This window comes from Culex pipiens, chromosome 2, assembly GCF_016801865.2.
Source record: "Culex pipiens pallens isolate TS chromosome 2, TS_CPP_V2, whole genome shotgun sequence".
Classification (NCBI taxonomy): domain Eukaryota; kingdom Metazoa; phylum Arthropoda; class Insecta; order Diptera; family Culicidae; genus Culex; species Culex pipiens.
Genome location: NC_068938.1, coordinates 155,481,489 through 155,499,056, shown reverse-complemented (window position 1 = coordinate 155,499,056; position 17,568 = coordinate 155,481,489). Strand labels below are relative to the sequence as shown.

At 34.2% G+C, this 17,568-nt stretch overlaps 1 protein-coding gene across 15 annotated transcripts in view; it reads left to right on the top strand.

Annotated features, from left to right (window-relative positions):
* The first annotated feature begins 4,374 nt into the window (after nucleotides 1-4,374).
* Nucleotides 4,375-17,568, top strand: part of LOC120426477 (bestrophin-4-like) — a 42,209-nt gene continuing 29,015 nt past the window's right edge. For 3 of the 15 annotated variants that reach the window (XM_052707662.1, XM_039591241.2, XM_039591240.2), the window contains exons 1-2: nucleotides 4,388-4,657; nucleotides 4,719-4,881. The gene's annotated coding sequence lies outside the window, so the exon portion shown is untranslated. Of the gene's footprint in view, nucleotides 4,658-4,718; nucleotides 4,882-17,568 lie in introns of all 15 variants that reach the window. The other 12 variants (XM_052707664.1, XM_052707659.1, XM_052707663.1 and 9 more) reach the window with 9 other exon arrangements.

The following is a 17,568-nucleotide window of genomic DNA, read 5'->3' as shown; positions in this document are numbered from 1 at the left end:
TGTAGCGTAACACGGCCTTCGAACCCCCCCCCCCCCCTCCCCTCATCTGCGTTACGTAATAAAAGAACGCTCCCTTATGGATGGTCTCACCCGATCTCACGCACACAAACGAGCCACAAGTTTGGCTGGCTGATGAAAAATTTAACCTCACCGCAATACATGCGCATAGAAGTAGCGATACAGATATAGTTAGTATGACGTCATCCTGAGGATTATTCATAGCTCGCAAAACGTCTAATCACAAATCTAAATAAAAAATATAAATATTCCGTAATTTTCATGAGCTTCACAACTTTCATAGAGATATCTAGGGCCGATCTCACGCACACTAGCACCCCATTTGTTTTGCTGGTGGGTACAAAATTTAACCTCAATCTTTTTCGTGTACGTACGCGCAATACATGCGCACGTAGATAACTCTATTGAAGCACCCCCCGTCAAACTCATACACACACATTACTTAAACAAGAGTGGCATTCGGCGCACACATACTAACAAACAAAACCCGCAGAAAGAAATCCAAGAATAACAAAAATCTACCTAACGCTTATGTAAATTTTTGCCTGGTTGAATTTGAGGAAGAAACCAATAGACCATTTGAATCCAAAATATTATTTTTTATATGTTCCCAATTGAGTTAAAAAACTGAAATAAAACTTGCTGTTTTGAAAATGACTTGTTTTGTAGGCACATAGGGTAAACTGGACAGTGTTGTACGTTTTTCTATTAGCCCAGATTAGTCCTAATTAGAATGAAAGCCATTTAAAGGTGCCAATAAGGAGACACTACTTCTAAGCCATCGGATATCCCATAAGCATTATATTTTGTTGATAATAATACAATTCAGTTGTAAATATTAAATTTTCAATGAAAATTCTTTTTTAATGAAATGTCATCGGTGTCATTCCGTTTTATTGTTTGAGTCCCAACTGCAGTCACTCACCGCTAGGTGGATTGAAAGTGACGTTTTATGCTGGGTATGCCAATTTTTAAAACGACCGTTTGAAAATCGACTACATGCACAGTATGATTTCATCAGTTGATGTTGAATGAATTTAAATAAATGAATCAAATTTGTTTAAATTTTACATAAAATAATCGATAAACAAGTTTTGTATCTCAACCCAAACGTCAAAACAGTCAGCTGTCAAGAAATAACTCAGCGGACACTCAGAAGAAAGCTCTCACGAGAATTTATGCTACCTTCCTCTCTTCGCTCTTTGAGCTTGCTCTCACCCAACAACAGCAACAACCGGCCGGTCGGCGTTCGTTGGCTTCGCGCTTTTTATGCCGCATCATAACACCCTCGCCAGGGCAACCCCACCTCCCACCCTACCCATCGCACAAGCTTATCCAAAAACGTAAACAAAAACAGCCGGCTTTTTGAGGACATTGCGCAAATTCTCTCAGCATGGGGAGAGAATGCTACGAGTGAGAGAGATTACTTTCGTGGAACATAACGTTAGTGCGAATTCACGTTTTCAAAAACAGTTTTGAAAAGTTTTTGAAATAACTGAACATATTTTTAGAAATAAATTTCATCAAAAGCTAATGTTGGTAAGGCAGGTATTAATTTAAGTTAAAAATTAAGAATTAATTTAATTTTATTAATTTTAAAAAAATAGGTTTTAATAGTATGTTGAGTTATTTAGTAAGGAAATGTAATGTATTTCAAGCACGATTTCAAGCTACAGATTGAAAGTAATGAAGATTGAATGAAATTCAATTTATAAATATAAATGTTTAATATTATTCAAAGTAGGGGAACTATACCCTTTCTCTGCCTGTTTCTTTTATCGGCCTATCAGCACTTTGATCATGAATTACAGCTTTTATAAAATGTTTTTGACTGTTCCAAAGTAATAAATAGCTCAAATAAAAGTGAGCAAGCAACTCTCCATTGTTGATACATCTGAAAATGTTGATTTAATAGCGGAAAACGGCAAAAGTGATGAGAATCGGTCGAACGTATAAATTCCATATTCTAGACAAAGAAAATATTGTTTTGGAAAAATAAAGAAACATTGGAAAATTCATTAAATTGTTGAAAATTGTCTTTAAACTGTTTTTTTGCAATTCCGTCGTGAAACTGCTTACTTTTCCTGTCATTCTTGAACGACGAAATAGCCTACTTTTCTGTACCAAAAATAACAGAATCGAATTGAGAGATTCGACAGAAACGTGCACGCATCCTGGTGGCGAGTAGAAGCACTACGCAACGATGTTCGGAATGACAGCGTGCTTGGAAATATTATTTTTTTTGCAGTTTTTGATTTTTATTTCCTTCAAATATTTTTTAACGTCGATGAAAGTTATTGTAAAGTGTGGCAATCGCATAAACGAATCGAATGATGTATAAATCATAGGGGCTGAGTTAATTTTTCATGTTTTTTCCTCAAATTTATCAAAAAGATCTTTTGAAAAATTGATTTAAATAAGATTTATTTGATTGATAATGCTCCTTATGTGTGTATTATTGATAGAACAAACTATTAGAGTCATATTACAGCATAATTACAATATTTTTTTCAAAAAATTGCCAGTTATTCGAATTTTTCCAAAAAATTCCAAAAAATCACCAAAATGCATTTTTAAGGTCAATATTTTGGTCAAACGGGAAGAAAAGTAAAGTTTAAACACTTTTACATAATATTTCATCATTACTTTTAACTTTTGCAACATTTAACTCAAGTTATCCAAAATATCGATCATCTTTTTAGAAAAATCGTTTAAATAAAATACCAGTCACAATTAATCACTACAAATCACCACACATTGTGATCGTTAGCGAAATTGCCACACTTTGCAATACCCCACTTTTCTGAAAATGCTTGATTTTTCATTATAAACGCGATTTTTCCCTAAAAACTGCTCAAACTGTATGGGGGCTGTCATTCCGAACACCGCTGGAACAACAGCGAACCTAGCGGAAAAAACGTCGTCGAATTCTTCAATAGCAACACTTTTCAAAATAAATGCTGAAAAGTTCTACTTTTCAGCACTGAAATGGGTGCTGAAAAGTAGAACTTTTCAGCACTTGTTTCGAAAAGTAACACTTTTCAATTTTTTTTTATTTAAACGATTTATTGACAAAATACATGAAAATTTGACTTAAAATTTCACTCAATGGGTGTTTTTCGGAATTGCAAAAAATGTTGTATGGAACTCGTTGCAAAACTTGATTTTTTCAGCACTCTTCGTATTTATCCAACTCGGTGAACCTCGTGCTGAAAAAAAAACCTCTTTTTGCAACTTGTTGCATAAACTACTATTATAAAGTTAATTGCCGTGAATTTTCTACGATAACTTCATAACTCTCACAAGAGCAGTTTCAGAGAGTTATGTTGCGGAATTTGAGAGAGAGTGAGAGCGTCCACTTGAGAATATTATTCGATGCAATTGAGAGATTCGATAGAAACGTGCACGCATCCTGGTGGCGAGTAGAAGCACTACGCAACGATGTTCGGAATGACAGCGTGCTTGGAAATATTATTTTTTTTGCAGTTTTTGATTTTTATTTCCTTCAAATATTTTTTAACGTCGGTGAAAGTTATTGTAAAGTGTGGCAATCGCATAAACGAATCGAATGATGTATAAATCATAGGGGCTGAGCTAATTTTTCATGTTTTTTCCTCAAATTTACCAAAAAGATCTTTTGAAAAATTGATTTAAATATGATTTATTTGATTGATAGTGCTCCTTATGTGTGTAATATTGATAGAACAAACAATTAGAGTCATATTACAGCATAATTACAATAATTTTCTCAAAAAATGGCCAGTTATTCGAATTTTTCCAAAAAATTCCAAGAAATCACCAAAATGCATTTTTGAGGTCAATATTTTGGTCAAAGGGGAAGAAAAGTAAAGTTAAAACATTTTTACATAACATTTCATCATTACTTTTAACTTTTGAAACATTTAACTCAAGTTATCCAAAATATCGATCATCTTTTTAGAAAAATCGTTTAAATAAAATACCAGTCACAATTAATCACTACAAATCACCACGCATTATGATCGTTAGCGAAATTGCCACACTTTGCAATACCCCACTTTTCTGAAAATGCTTGATTTTTCATCATAAACGCGATTTTTCCCTAAAAACTGCTCAAACTGTATGGGGGCTGTCATTCCGAACACCGCTGGAACAACAGCGAACCTAGCGGAAAAAACGTCGTCGAATTCTTCAATTAGGTTTTACACCGTGACGTCATTTGACAGTTCGTGTGCACTGTTTACATGGTCTTCGTCGATTGTCGACGAATTTCCCCGAACAAAATCGACGACCGCATCGAACTGTGCTAAGTCCATGTAAACAGTGCACTCCTTTCTAACCTCCAAATCGAGTCGGCGTAAAACCTAATGCGGATTGCGGCGTTCAGTTGGCGTGAGAAGTTCAACGGGAACGGTTGTGTTTTGCGCGCGCTCTGTACGCGGAGACACGTGTGTGGCGTTGTATGTTTCATGTGCTTGTGTGCTGTGGTGGTGCGTAGGATGCAGTTATTATCGTTATAATAATAATGTGAGGAAGTGTGTGCCGATAGAAGTGTGTAATAAAATCAGTTGATATTATTGTGTGCGCACTCACATGTGCACATTAAAATTCGCATTGTTATCGATTCTCGTCTGCGCGTCTTTGAAGTTGGCAAATAAGAGTGTTTGAAGTAATATTTTAAAGTTTTTTTTTGTTTCACCTTTTGTTTTCCAAAACAACAGAGTGTGACGAGAAACGCGTCACTGCTTTTTGGGATCGCCAATGAGTCATTTCCTTTGTAGTGAATTGAATTAAATCGACAAAAACTAAAATTGGGCCGTCAAAGTGAGCTGAGTAATGATCAACAAAGGCAAAAACAAACATCGAAGTAGCTGCCTGGAGAAGGTACGTTTGCTCTCTTGTAATGCTAAAAATAATGACCCGTGGTGTAGGGGCAAGCGTGATTGCCTCTCACCCAGTCGGCCTGGGTTCGATCCCAGAAGGTCCCGGTGGCATTTTTCGAAACGAGATTTGTCTGATCACGCCTTCCGTCGGATGGGGAAGTAAATGTTGGCCCCGGTCTAACCTAGAGGTTAGGTCGTTAGCTCAGTCCAGGTGTAGGAGTCGTCTCCCTGGGTCCCTGTCTCGGTGGAGTCGCTGGTAGGCAAGTGGACTTAACAATCCAATGGTCGTCAGTTCGAGTCCCCGGGGTGGTTGGAAGCTAAGGTGTAAAAGAGGTTTGCAATTGCCTTCGGACACCTAGTTTCGAGTAGGAATCTCGCAATCGAGAACGCCAATGCTGTAGAGCGAATAAATTGAAAATTGATTAAATGATTAAAAAAAACATGGTAGTTCGGCTTGAGGACTTTAAAAAAATTAAGAATATAAAAGTTTTTTGTACACATAGCCAATTTTTCTCTAAGATTATAAACAATTTTTATCTATCCATAATTCTTGTGCAAATTTAAAATAAAATCAACTTTACGATTGAATGACATTATTTTTATCGCCAATTTCAACATTTGAATCTTGTTGATATGTTAGATTTTGAACACAAACTGTTAACATAACAATACTTTGCACTGCGTTTTAACGGTGTTAACCCCAGCAGTGAATAATTTATTTCACGTGGTTCATTGAACAATGTTGCGTCGCCGATGTCAGCTGATGGTGCGGTGTCTTCCTTTTGTACCTTTTTGTAATGGAGTTTACGTTAGGGGACTGCAAAGATGTTGATACAAACATAAAACATTTACAATTGTGCAAAATAACGGCGAGGTTTGGCATAAAAAGGAAACACATACATATCTTGAAATATCATTTAATTTTGGTGACCCATTACGTATGTTAAAAAAATGCTAGTGTTCCCTCTGGATTTCTCTGCGGCTTATGTGAAGAATTGACGCAAGAGGGTCTCTTTTCCCGACATTTTGCAGGATGAATCAAAATATATCGTTTGAGGGGTCTTGGGCACGTTTTTTTTTTTTTTTTAAACGATTTGATATAATATTAAGAAAAGTAGCTGAAATTCGATGGAAACATGTACATAATCATCAAATTTCTCAGTTTGCTCTACGAAACACATTATGAGATGAGTCTGATTTTCAAAATAATAAATATAAACTGAAGAACTCGATTTCCAATTCTAGAGTTGCTCATTGAAACTATCCATTTTTTCAATTATTTTATAAAGGTGTTTTTCAGAAACAAAATTTTCTAAACCACAACAACATGTTTGATACATTTTTACCACCTTCTTCTTCTTCTTAATTTTTTTCAGTAAATTCAAGAAATAGAAGCACCGAGCCGAACCAGCCAGCATTTAAGGCTGAAAGACTTGTTTATAAAGACAACTAATTAACTTAGAATTAAGATTAAAGCCTCAGATATTTTGTTCTAAGAAACCTACAAAAAATAAAAAAATAAATAAACTGTCCCTGATCGCATAAAAGTCCCATATTAATTTTCTTGGGGGCTCTTTCAGAAAATCCAACAACATCCAGCACTTTATTCTAGAAATCGAGAGGAAATCTAGTTTTTTCATGAAAACTTAACACGTAGCTTTAGAAATAAAATGTTGAAACACGATTTATATAATAAGCAGAGCCGTACCTTGGGTCCACGGCGCCCTTGGCGAAGCATCAATTTGGCGCCCCTCCCAAATTTACAAGCATTTTGATAAATTGATATTAATTCTCAATGATTGCTTCAATATGAGCTTTGATTTTATAATTGCAATTGGAGACCTTAATATGGTTAAATTCAGAGACACAGTTATTTTATGTTTTATTTTTCAAAAAATATGAGATAGGTTGAATTAAAAAAAATATATTAAAGGTGTTTTGTTGGCTGAATATTTTGTCAGATTTCATAAAATCGATAATGATAGCAGGTTTTTGTATTTGTTTAATTTATTTTTCAGAATAATGCTCAGAATTAAATGGTCAATTTTTAAATTTTGCTGTAACTTGTTAACTAATTTTATATTTCAAAGCCTGCATATATATGATCTGATCTAGTATTAATTTGATTGTATAAGTAAAGAACTTTCCCGGATTTGTAAAATAATTAGCTGATATGGCTTTGGATTTCATTTCGTTAATTACAACGAAAAACCAAAAAAATAAAAAAGTAAAAAAATTGAAATTACAGGCCACGGTTTCAACATTTGAATGAAAAATGTGTTTTAAAATGCATTATACTGCCCATGTTCGCATAAATGTCCCAAATGCAAAAAACAGCAAGCTGAGAAAAACGCATTTGAAGTTTGTCCCACACCTAAGGCTACGTGTAAAGTTTTAGCAATAAAACTGGATTTCCTCCTGATTTCTAGAACAAAATACTGGATGTTATAGGCTCTTTAGAAAGAGCACATTTTGAACCAAACTGCATCAATAATTCAAATGCGATGAAAATGCATATGGGACATTAATGCGATCTGGGGCAGTATACACCTGTCCAGTTGTTTTGCAATCATAAGCTTCCAAAAGTTTTAAGTATTGACGATTTTTTTTAGGAAAAACAGTTAAAAAAATATAAAGATAAGAAATTTTTATTAATATTGAGTGATTTGCCATAAGATGCTTGAGAATATATTTCATAAATTTATACTTCTATTTATGTTTTGTATTGATTTTATTTTCATCAGTGTTTATTTATTTATTTCTAATTTTTAAAATTAAATTTTATATTCTGAAAAATATTCTTTGCTCAATACTCTATAAATGTTTTCAAACCTTAATAAAATATTATGTTTTTGTTTTTAACTGATTTTTTTTCATTACCAGAGCTTTTTGGAAGATTTAAAAAGTAAACAACACCGGTTAAGCTAAAGTTGAAAAAGTGATGTGTTCTGAAAAACATTTTTTCTTGAACAAATAATGTTGGTCTTATTGGTGAAAATTTACAGCAGTTTTCCAATGTCAAAACTCGATTTTTTTTAAAAAGAGTATGCAAATTTCAACGCACTAAGTTGATTATTAAAGGAGAAATCGAGCTGAAAATATTTCTAAGGCCTTTTTTTAACTCGAGAATGTAATAATTTCAAAAGACAGGTATATGTTTTAATGTTAAAATAATTCCTATTTCAATGAAGTTCAAAATATGACCATAATTTTTTCACAATTTGGCTGATTGTGATTCACAGCCGAATTAACTTGAAAATAACATATAGTTGGATTTATTTGAGAAGCTCTTCTAGAACTCCTTTAACTTTCTGCCACTTGAGCGCCCCTTTTTTGATGAAAAAATAAATTTAGCATTAAGTATGAATTTTCAAAACATTTCGGTAGAAATATTCATACAATTGATTTTGGCGCCCCTAAACATTTTTTTATATTTTAAACCAAATTATCTAGTTATTTGTAATTGTATTTTATAATTTGGCGCCCTTTCTGTTTCAAATACCTAATGAGGATGTTATAGCTGACTTGAAAATTGTGTACAATCATCGATTTCGGCGCCCCCCAAGGGCTGGCGCCCTTGGCGGTCGCCAACCGTGCCAACCGCTAGGTACGGCGCTGATAATAAGCAATCAACAGAAAAATATACTGCTATCTAAAGAAAAAACATTATAAATAGTCTCACAAAAATTTAGTGTCGATTCATTAAGTTAAAATTGTTATTAAATTAAAGAATCTTTAAAACGTACACACACAGACTGTGCTTTAATGTTCAAAGCATTTTACAACTCTTTTCACGAGGTTTTGTTTCAATTAATTTGAATTCCGAAAATAAATTTAAAAAATGTGTCGAGAAAATGATCATATTTTGGAATATTTTTGAATACAAGAAAATAAGTTATTTTTTCCCATGACCTATGAAGAGTATCGGGGCCGTATTTCCAAAGCGGATTCAGTGGTTAATTCTTAACTTAATGTTAACGTGTTAAGTTTAATGTCAACATTCCATAGGTCGCATTCCCTAAGGTGTCATGATAAGGTCCAGCTTGTGACGATATACTACCTTTCCTTTACTAAGCAATCGATTTCAGAAGGGAAAAGATCACTAGTTGAGTTGATCCGAGATAATATACAATTGGCATATTTTCCTCTATGTGTACTTGAATTATAATTACACCCAAGAATGTATTTTTTCATGATTTGCTTAGCTTTTAAGATTCCGAATATTCCTTTTTTTTTTTGGCTTGACAACATTCCATTAGTAAAGAAGCTATCACGTGGGTCTACTTCGGTACACAAAAAGATCAATCTTCGTGCCGATATCTAATCTGTTGCTATTATTGAGTCACGTTTAATTACCGTTGAATTCATTAGAATTGCCATGACAAAATCTACGATGCGAAACTTTACATCACCGTCGCATGTGAACGACGCAAACACTTGGAGCAGATCGTGTCTCAAACATTCTCATCTAGAGATGAATTAGAACGGCAAGCTTCTTGGCGAACGCACTAATTTGCCGGGGCGGGTTAGTGATCCGGTAAGTTACTGTGACTACAGTGGTGTGGCCTGAGGGTAATTTCTCACATCGACGTCCGTTAATTATAGCTAAATGCTAAAGACAACTAACTTTGCGTTACTTTTGATGTTCCGTCTTGAGTTGTAGGCTAGAAAATTTGACTTTGAAAGAATCATGCTAAAATTAATTTATAGATTTATGCAATTTCCTGTAGCAAACTTTAAATTATTGAGCGGAAATCTGGTTGAGATTGGTCTCACGGAAAACCGAAGAACCAGATTCTACCAACTTGCTGCTTTTCATCAAGATGCGAAAACTCAATTCTAGTCTTGGAAGATAACAAACGAAAAAAATCCAATTTATAAGTCTTTCAATCTCGTCCCCAAAAAAGAAGAAAAAACCCCATCATAATGATGATTACAGAGCATTTCGGTGTGGTCACAAGCGAAATCCGCCACCAACCGTGTTGTAGAATCTGTTGGTTCCTGTGTGACGGGACTGGAGCATAATAAAGCAAATCATGGAGGTCGCACGTGGCCTTGAACTCGTGCGTCCGCGAGGGCAGGTTCATTCGCACCAATTTGGTTGAGCATAGCTTCGGGCACCCCTCCTCGGTTTGGCGCTCTGGCGATGGTTTTTCTCACCCCACAGAGGTAGTTTTACTGGAAGGAATATATAGCAAAAGTTATTCGTATGATTTGGGAAAGGTTAGTGAACTTTTTCGTGATGCGGCTCACCAACTTTGATATTTAAAATCCGGGAAATATTGATGGCTTCCTTTTTGCGAATTTTCTGGTTTGGGGCACATTTGAGATTAATGGATTCATGAATAGAAGAAGAGAGGCGGTGATAGAATCGAATTTTAAAGGTCAGTCGAGATTCTTAGAACAAAGAACAAACTTATATTTAAATTGGCTTCCAAAGTTTTCAGGTAGTCTGGACAAATAATGGTTGTAACCGTATTTTGCTACATCAATTTAATTTTTGCAAAACATTTTATTGCAAAAAAAAATATTAAAAACAAAATTCCAATAAAAAAATAAAAAATACGGTATTTGTAATTATCATAAGGTTCATAGCATTTTATTAACGTAAATCCAATTTCCAATAAAAATAGTATGATAAAAAAAAAAACAAAATAATCTAATTCTGATACAAAACGATTATCCAAAGCCAAATTTATTCGAATTTTTCAAAGCATTGTACACTCAACCCCCGGTGGTTGGTCACTTTTTCGTTTGACACTTTTTAGTTTGTATCCCGTTGGTTTGACTAAGTCAAACTAAAAAATTACGAAATGTCACTTTTTACACGTCGCTTACGCACACATTCAAAACAAACGTTTGGTAGTATGTGTGAACTCCGTGTAAATGGGGTGTCAAACTAAAAAGTGACCCCGTTCGTTTGACAACAGAGCAATTCTGTGAGATTTCGGTCATTCGTTTTTTTTGTATTTTTTTAATCCGGCTGAAACTTTTTTGGTGCCTTCGGTATGTCAAAAGAAGCCATTTTGCATCATTAGTTTTTCCGTATAATTTTCCATACAAATTTGGCAGCTGTCCATACAAAAATGATTTATGAAAATTCAAAAATCTGTATCTTTTGAAGGATTTTTTTGATTGATTTGGTGTCTTCGGCAAAGTTGTAGGTATGGATAAGGACTACACTGAAAAAATATGGTACACGTTAAAAAATGGGTGATTTTTTATTTCACTTTTTGTCACTAAAACTTGATTTGCAAAAAACACTATATTGATTTTTTTTTATATGTTTTGGGGACATCAAAAGCAAATTTTTCAGAAATTTTCAGGTTGTGCAAACAATCTTTGACCGAGTTATGAATTTTTGAATCAATACTGATTTTTTTCAAAAAATCGAAATATTGGTCGCTAAAATTTTTCAACTTAATTTTTCGATGTAAAATCAAATTTGCAATCAAAAATTACTTTAGTGAAGTTTTGATAAAGTGCACCGTTTTCAAGTTAAAGCCATTTTAAGGTAACTTTGTTTATAAAAATTACAGTTTTTTTTTTTTTTTTAAATTAGTGCACATGTTTGCCCACATTTGAAAAAAAATGTGTTTGAAAAGCGGAGAAAATTCTCTATATTTTGCTTTTTTGAACTTTGGTGATACGACCCTTAGTTGTTGAGATATTTTCATGCAAAGCTTGAAAAAAGCAGGAAAATTTATGTTTTCTAAGTCTCACACAAACAACCCACCATTTTCTAACATAACAGTTCAAAATGGCGTGATATTGAATGTTTCGACACTTCGGACACCAAATTTTGAGCAGAAATCTTGCAATAGAAGAGATCAAGGCCAAACGATTAGATTTTCATGCTCTCCTGGAGGGATCAAAGTTTGTTTAAGAGCAAGTGTTCCAAATTTATGGATCACAGTAAAAAAAATGTAAATTTGGAAGGGATAATATTTGAAGATATAATATTCCCTCAATTTAGACATAAAAAGAACCAACACATTGGAATAGTGATGAATTTACACATTTTGGAGGTAAAATTACACATTTTCTCGGACATAAAAGATGTTCGAATAAACATCTTATATGAAGACCCGAACCCAAATACTTAAAAAACCTGTTAATAACTATCTAAACAAAAAAATGTAAAAGGACCTTTAAACAAAAAAAAGAGCATAAAACCCGTTTAGATTTTCACAAAGACCCTCAAAGTGGAAACTCAACAAATCAATAACATCTGGAACAAAGAAGTGTTTCATGCATGCCATTAAATTTTCAGTGCATGTGCACACACAAAGAAAAACCCAATAAAATTCTTCACTAGAAACCCAAACATTGCAAATAGTATTAATTATATTCATTCAACGTAGCACTTGCCGAGCTTATAATTTGGCACCATGACAAAAACTTCTTTCGTTCGCCAAAATTCAGCAACTTTTTACCCGTGTCAAATTCATGATCGTGATGACAGAGGGAACGGCGGTGCAGCTGTTCGTGACAATTTCGCTCACCATAACGTGGAGAAAAGGTTTGAATGTGATTTCCTTCACAAAGAAGGGAAAACTGTGAAAATACAGTAATTTATTGCTTGAGCGTATCATTTTTTTTAGATATAGTTGGTGCGATTCATTCTAACAAATGCTCTTTTGATGATATATTCCACCCACAAACACTCCTCAAAGCAGTAGCTCGAAACTCTGATCGACACATTCAATCCACCAACTATCATTACTCATCATAATGTTGGTTGTATTGCTGTGGCTAAAGAAAATATTGTTGTATGTATTATTTTCGCGTGTCATACCCTCAAGTTCAAAGTCGTTTCTCATTTTACCGCCGTCAACGATTGGATTGTGTGGTGTGGCATCGGCAGACTGTTTGAGACTTGATGCCGTCTTACTTTTTTTATGTGAGCTCGATTCTTTGGACCCCCTCTTGGGCGAAAGTGCACACTTTCAAGGTTTTTACGATTTCGCGGAAATTTCGAGTATGAGAGAAATTAACGGTGTCGTTTTTCGGTTTCGGCGATGTAGTCAAAGAGATGTCTAATCTAATCTAATCAAATCTAATCAAACCCTAGCGCAGCCAATCTTTCGAAGGGATCCTGGAGAGTGCCTTAGGTTAGATGACGCCTAGCCTCTTCTTGTCATTTATTAACATTTGTAGTGTACCATTGCAATAGAATGCATTGAAACATCACAAAACGTTAAACCGGCCAGGCCTACTGCGTAAAGTTTACCGCAGAGATGATTCATTGAATTGGATTGAGTTTGAGCACGGGGTGTGTGTTCAAACCACAATACAGTTCTGAATCTACAGGGGAGGAAGAAGCGTGGGGACACACCACCATACGCTCCGAGTTTTGGTTTTAGGTTATTATTCGTTGGGAGCACCATGCTAAGAAGTTTTGGTGCTCCGGGACCCTCAAGGATGGGACATTGTATTTCCACAAATGCCCAGGACACTATTTGCCGTGGTTATAGCGCCACAACTCGCTCACTGCTGATGGGATAATGGAAGTTATAAGTATATGATTTTCAATTTACGATGCAGTTTTTTAAACATTAATCCTTTGCTGGAAAAGTGTCCATGTTCCATGTCTTGACTTTTTTTTGATAAGGTCCTATAAACAAATGTAAACATTGAGTGTATCCCGCTTACTCCGATGGACTTTGACATAAGGTATGAAAGGGATACACTCAATGTTTACATTTGTTTATAGGACCTTATCAAAAAAAAGTCAAGATGTGTTGTTTTGGGACCCACTGGGATGGAACATCGTATTTCCACAGATGCCCAGGACATTACATGCCGTGGTTATAGCGCCACAACTCGCTCATCGGCGATGTAGTCAAAGAGATGTAGCAGTTAATTTGCACAAATTTGATAGCTGTTGTCTGTTGAAAAACAAATGACATCTTTGAAATCGGTTAACAAACTGACTAAATAAATAAAATTTAAACATCAAATCTGTGATTCATAGTCCAAACATTTTTATAAATGTTAACATATCACCCCAACTACACAAAAAAGTACAAATTTGAAATCAACTTTTTCCAATCATACTCAAATTTGACAGAGCTGTTCATACTTCTTTTTCGGCACAGCCCTAAAGTTTTTCAATTTTCGTAATTTTTGCAAAAAAAAAAAACTCTGCCTCCAAAATATGGCCATGGCCAACTGGATAGGTGTAAAATGCATTTTAAAACACTTTTTTCACTCAAATGTGAACACCATTGCTTGTAATTTCAATTTTATATTTTTTTCTGATCCCCATCCTCGATTTTGGCCGGAGTCGAAGGACATAAACTTAAAAAAATATTTGCAAAGCCTACCCCCCAATTATTTTTTCTCAAAAATGTTGATCTTTCCCGTGTTTAGGAGGGTATTTTGAACAACTTTTTTTTTACGAAAAACTTCACTTCTATTGTTTTATATTTTTCTTGTTTAATTTTTTTTGTAATTTAATTTGCATTTATCGTGTTTAGTTTATAGTTTATGTTTGTTTCTGATAGTATTTGGCTTACTCTAGCCTTTCCTATCATTACCTTTTGCCTATCTAGTTTTTCATGTTCTTACAGTCACTTTTTCATTTTTTGCTTGTTTTTCACATTTTCTATTATAGAACAATGCCATTATCATTTGAATCATGTAAAAAAAATGCTTAGAGGCATAGTCTGGTACACAGTAAAAAATAATGTAAATTTGGAAGCTGTAATTTTGGAAGGTTGAATATTACCTCTTTTATGATGTAATTTTACCTCAATTTAGACAGAAAAAGTGACATTACTACAGAAAAGTGGTAAAATTACACATTTCCAGAGGTAAAATTATACTATATAAATTATACTACAAAAATTACTGAATACTTATTTTCACATAAAATAGGGGAAATGTTAGTAAGAAACAACAATACGGAAAAGTACTTCTAATCATCCACGTGTGTGCGTAATTGTATTTAATCATTGGAATGTTACATTTCGATCTGCAAAATTTCAAAAGAAACAAATTCGAAGAGCAGCAGTCAGCAGCTTAGCAGTTTTCAAAGTTCCAGGGTAGGGTTCCAATTGTTCCCACAAATAATTCTAAGAATAAAGTATGTTATTGTAATCAAAACAAAATATGTATATGGAAAGGAATATCAAGATATTCTTATAACAAGTCAGAGTAATTTTTATATAGTTACGTATATATTTTATGTGTCGAAACCTGAAAAAATAAATTTAAAATTTTAAGCCTGGGTTTCGAAATATTAAGTGTTATTTATACACTTTTTGAAACCGGATCTCAGATATTTTGTTCTAAATATTGTCCGGATTTATCATGCAAACTAAAATTGAATAAGTTATCAAAAGATCTTGCCAATGAGCCAGCAAGATTGAAGATTCGAAAACCCTATCAAAAGAAATGAGTAATGAAGTTAGTTGTTAAACATGGAAATGATGTTATCAGTACTGAATGTATTCAATATATGAATGTGAGGAAGCACCAATACCCTAAAGGCGGATTAAGTTACGTTTTTATTAAGCTTACATGTTTTGTATAAATCTGTGATCCCAAAATTCACAATGTGTTCTGAATTTTTTACAATCGATAGTTTTAAATCAAATTAATTTCAATATTAAAGAATAATTAAAAAAAAATTTTGTAGGCAAAGGGACAAAAACTTGAAATATATGAAATTTCAAGATATAAAATTTATGCAGAGATGAAGATTAAAAAATGTAGAAATATTAACATATCGATGTGCTCTCTTATGCTACACAGAAAAAAAAATGCTTATATATTACATCTGGGAAGGGGTACATCTTTTATGTCAGAAAAGAGTCCTTTGTCAAAAAAAAAAATGTGTAATTTTACATCTGAAAATATGTAATTTTACCACTTTTCTGTTGTAATGTCGCTTTTTCAGTCTAAATTGAGATAAAAAATTGTGTAAATTAGGAAGGTGTAATTTTGGAAAGTTGAATATTACCTCTTTTATTATGTAATTTTACCTCAATTTAGACTGAAAAAGGGACATTACACCAGAATAGTGGTAAAATTACACATTCTCAGAGGTAAAATTACAGTACAGTAGTTGTTCGGTAACTGGGCTGACACCGTAGCCCAGTCACCGAATGCTTTTCGCTAACTGGGCTGAACGAAAAATAACGAGGGGACTACCGATGCATAATATTTTTTTGATGAAATATAAAAATAAAAGTTACTCAAATTTATTTGCAATGATTACTTTTCATATTTCTTTAATTGTGACTTGAAATTACATAAAAGCTTGAAAAAAGGTTTTTTTTTGTGTGTTGAACATGATTTTTGCATCCATTAACCCCTCGGTGATTTCGGTTTGTTTTGGTTTTTTGACGTTTGTCTGCTTTTAACTAGGGGAAATATGCCCATTTTAAGCCTAATAAGCGGTCGTGTTTGAATGATGCTGGATAATCTGGATTGTTCCTTGAAATTCACTTAAACCAAGTACACCAACGAGTAGAGCAACTTTTTGTGAAGATTTCTGTTTATTTTCACTTTTATTAAAAGTTATGCTATTCATTTTACAAGCATTTAAAAAAAAAAATCAAAATTGCATTCTAATCAGTCGAGTGCATTGGGCCACGCCCATTTATCTATTTTCAGATTAGTTCTTTTTTTCTTCCAGAGCTCTTTTGGGTCTGCTTAGTGCTGCCAAAATTGATGAAATTTTAAGCGAACACTCACGAAAAGTAGCATTTATAGCGAAAGTTTCCTGGCAGCACTTGCTCACTCCAACAGGCGCTGCACCAGCATGTTGGTGATGTTAGTGGCCACCCGTTGTTCTTTATTTGCCTTCGCTCCTCGCTCGGTTTTCTTCAGCCTTCGATTGGAATGAGTATTCAAAATTCAAACGTCAGAAGACTTAGCGCGTTTGATTTTTTGATTGTGCTTGCTAATTATATACATTTATCGGGATTATTTTTGAAGTTAGTGACTAACTAATGTGCAAAAGAACATGTTGCCGGTAGTTGAAAGCAATTTTATATCTTAAGCGCTTTGAAATCGTTAGCGCAAGTGAAAAGATATTGATGGCTACTTTCGTTAAGCTGTTAACCTCTGATCTTGCGTGTGGATGTGTGTGCCACCAAAATGATGAGAAATGGTCTCGCAAAATCGAATTATGATCAAAAGTGCATTAAATTTGATCTTTTTGGTCAGTAAGTGGCATACATGTGCGTGCTTAATAGAGACGGTGCTTTTGCTGGTAAGTTTATAGCCTAAATAGTATTTTTGGAGCTTTAATCGAGCATCAAACTCTCCATATGACGAAGATAGGTGTTTGATTAGAAAGGGTATATTTCCCCTAGACTACGGCCCAGTTACCGAACAACTGCTGTATTTTACGAAATTGCAAAAATAACTGCATTCAACTCGGAAAACATGACTTATTTTGCACTCAGTCAAGATGCAGCAAAAAGTGTATAACAAAGATCCAAAGGATAACATAACCAGCAAACTTATATTCCTCTTACCACAACCAAACATAATTTTCAAACCAAACAAACCGCGGTCGAAACCGGTTTTAGTACCTCCTTTCGCTCATTCTTTGTGGCCGAATCGGTAGAATGAACCGAAAAATTCCCCAAACCGCTCAAGCTTGGCCAACTTGTAGCCTCCAACCTGCCCAAGCAATAAAACCAAAACAAAATCCGTCTCTGTTGAGTGA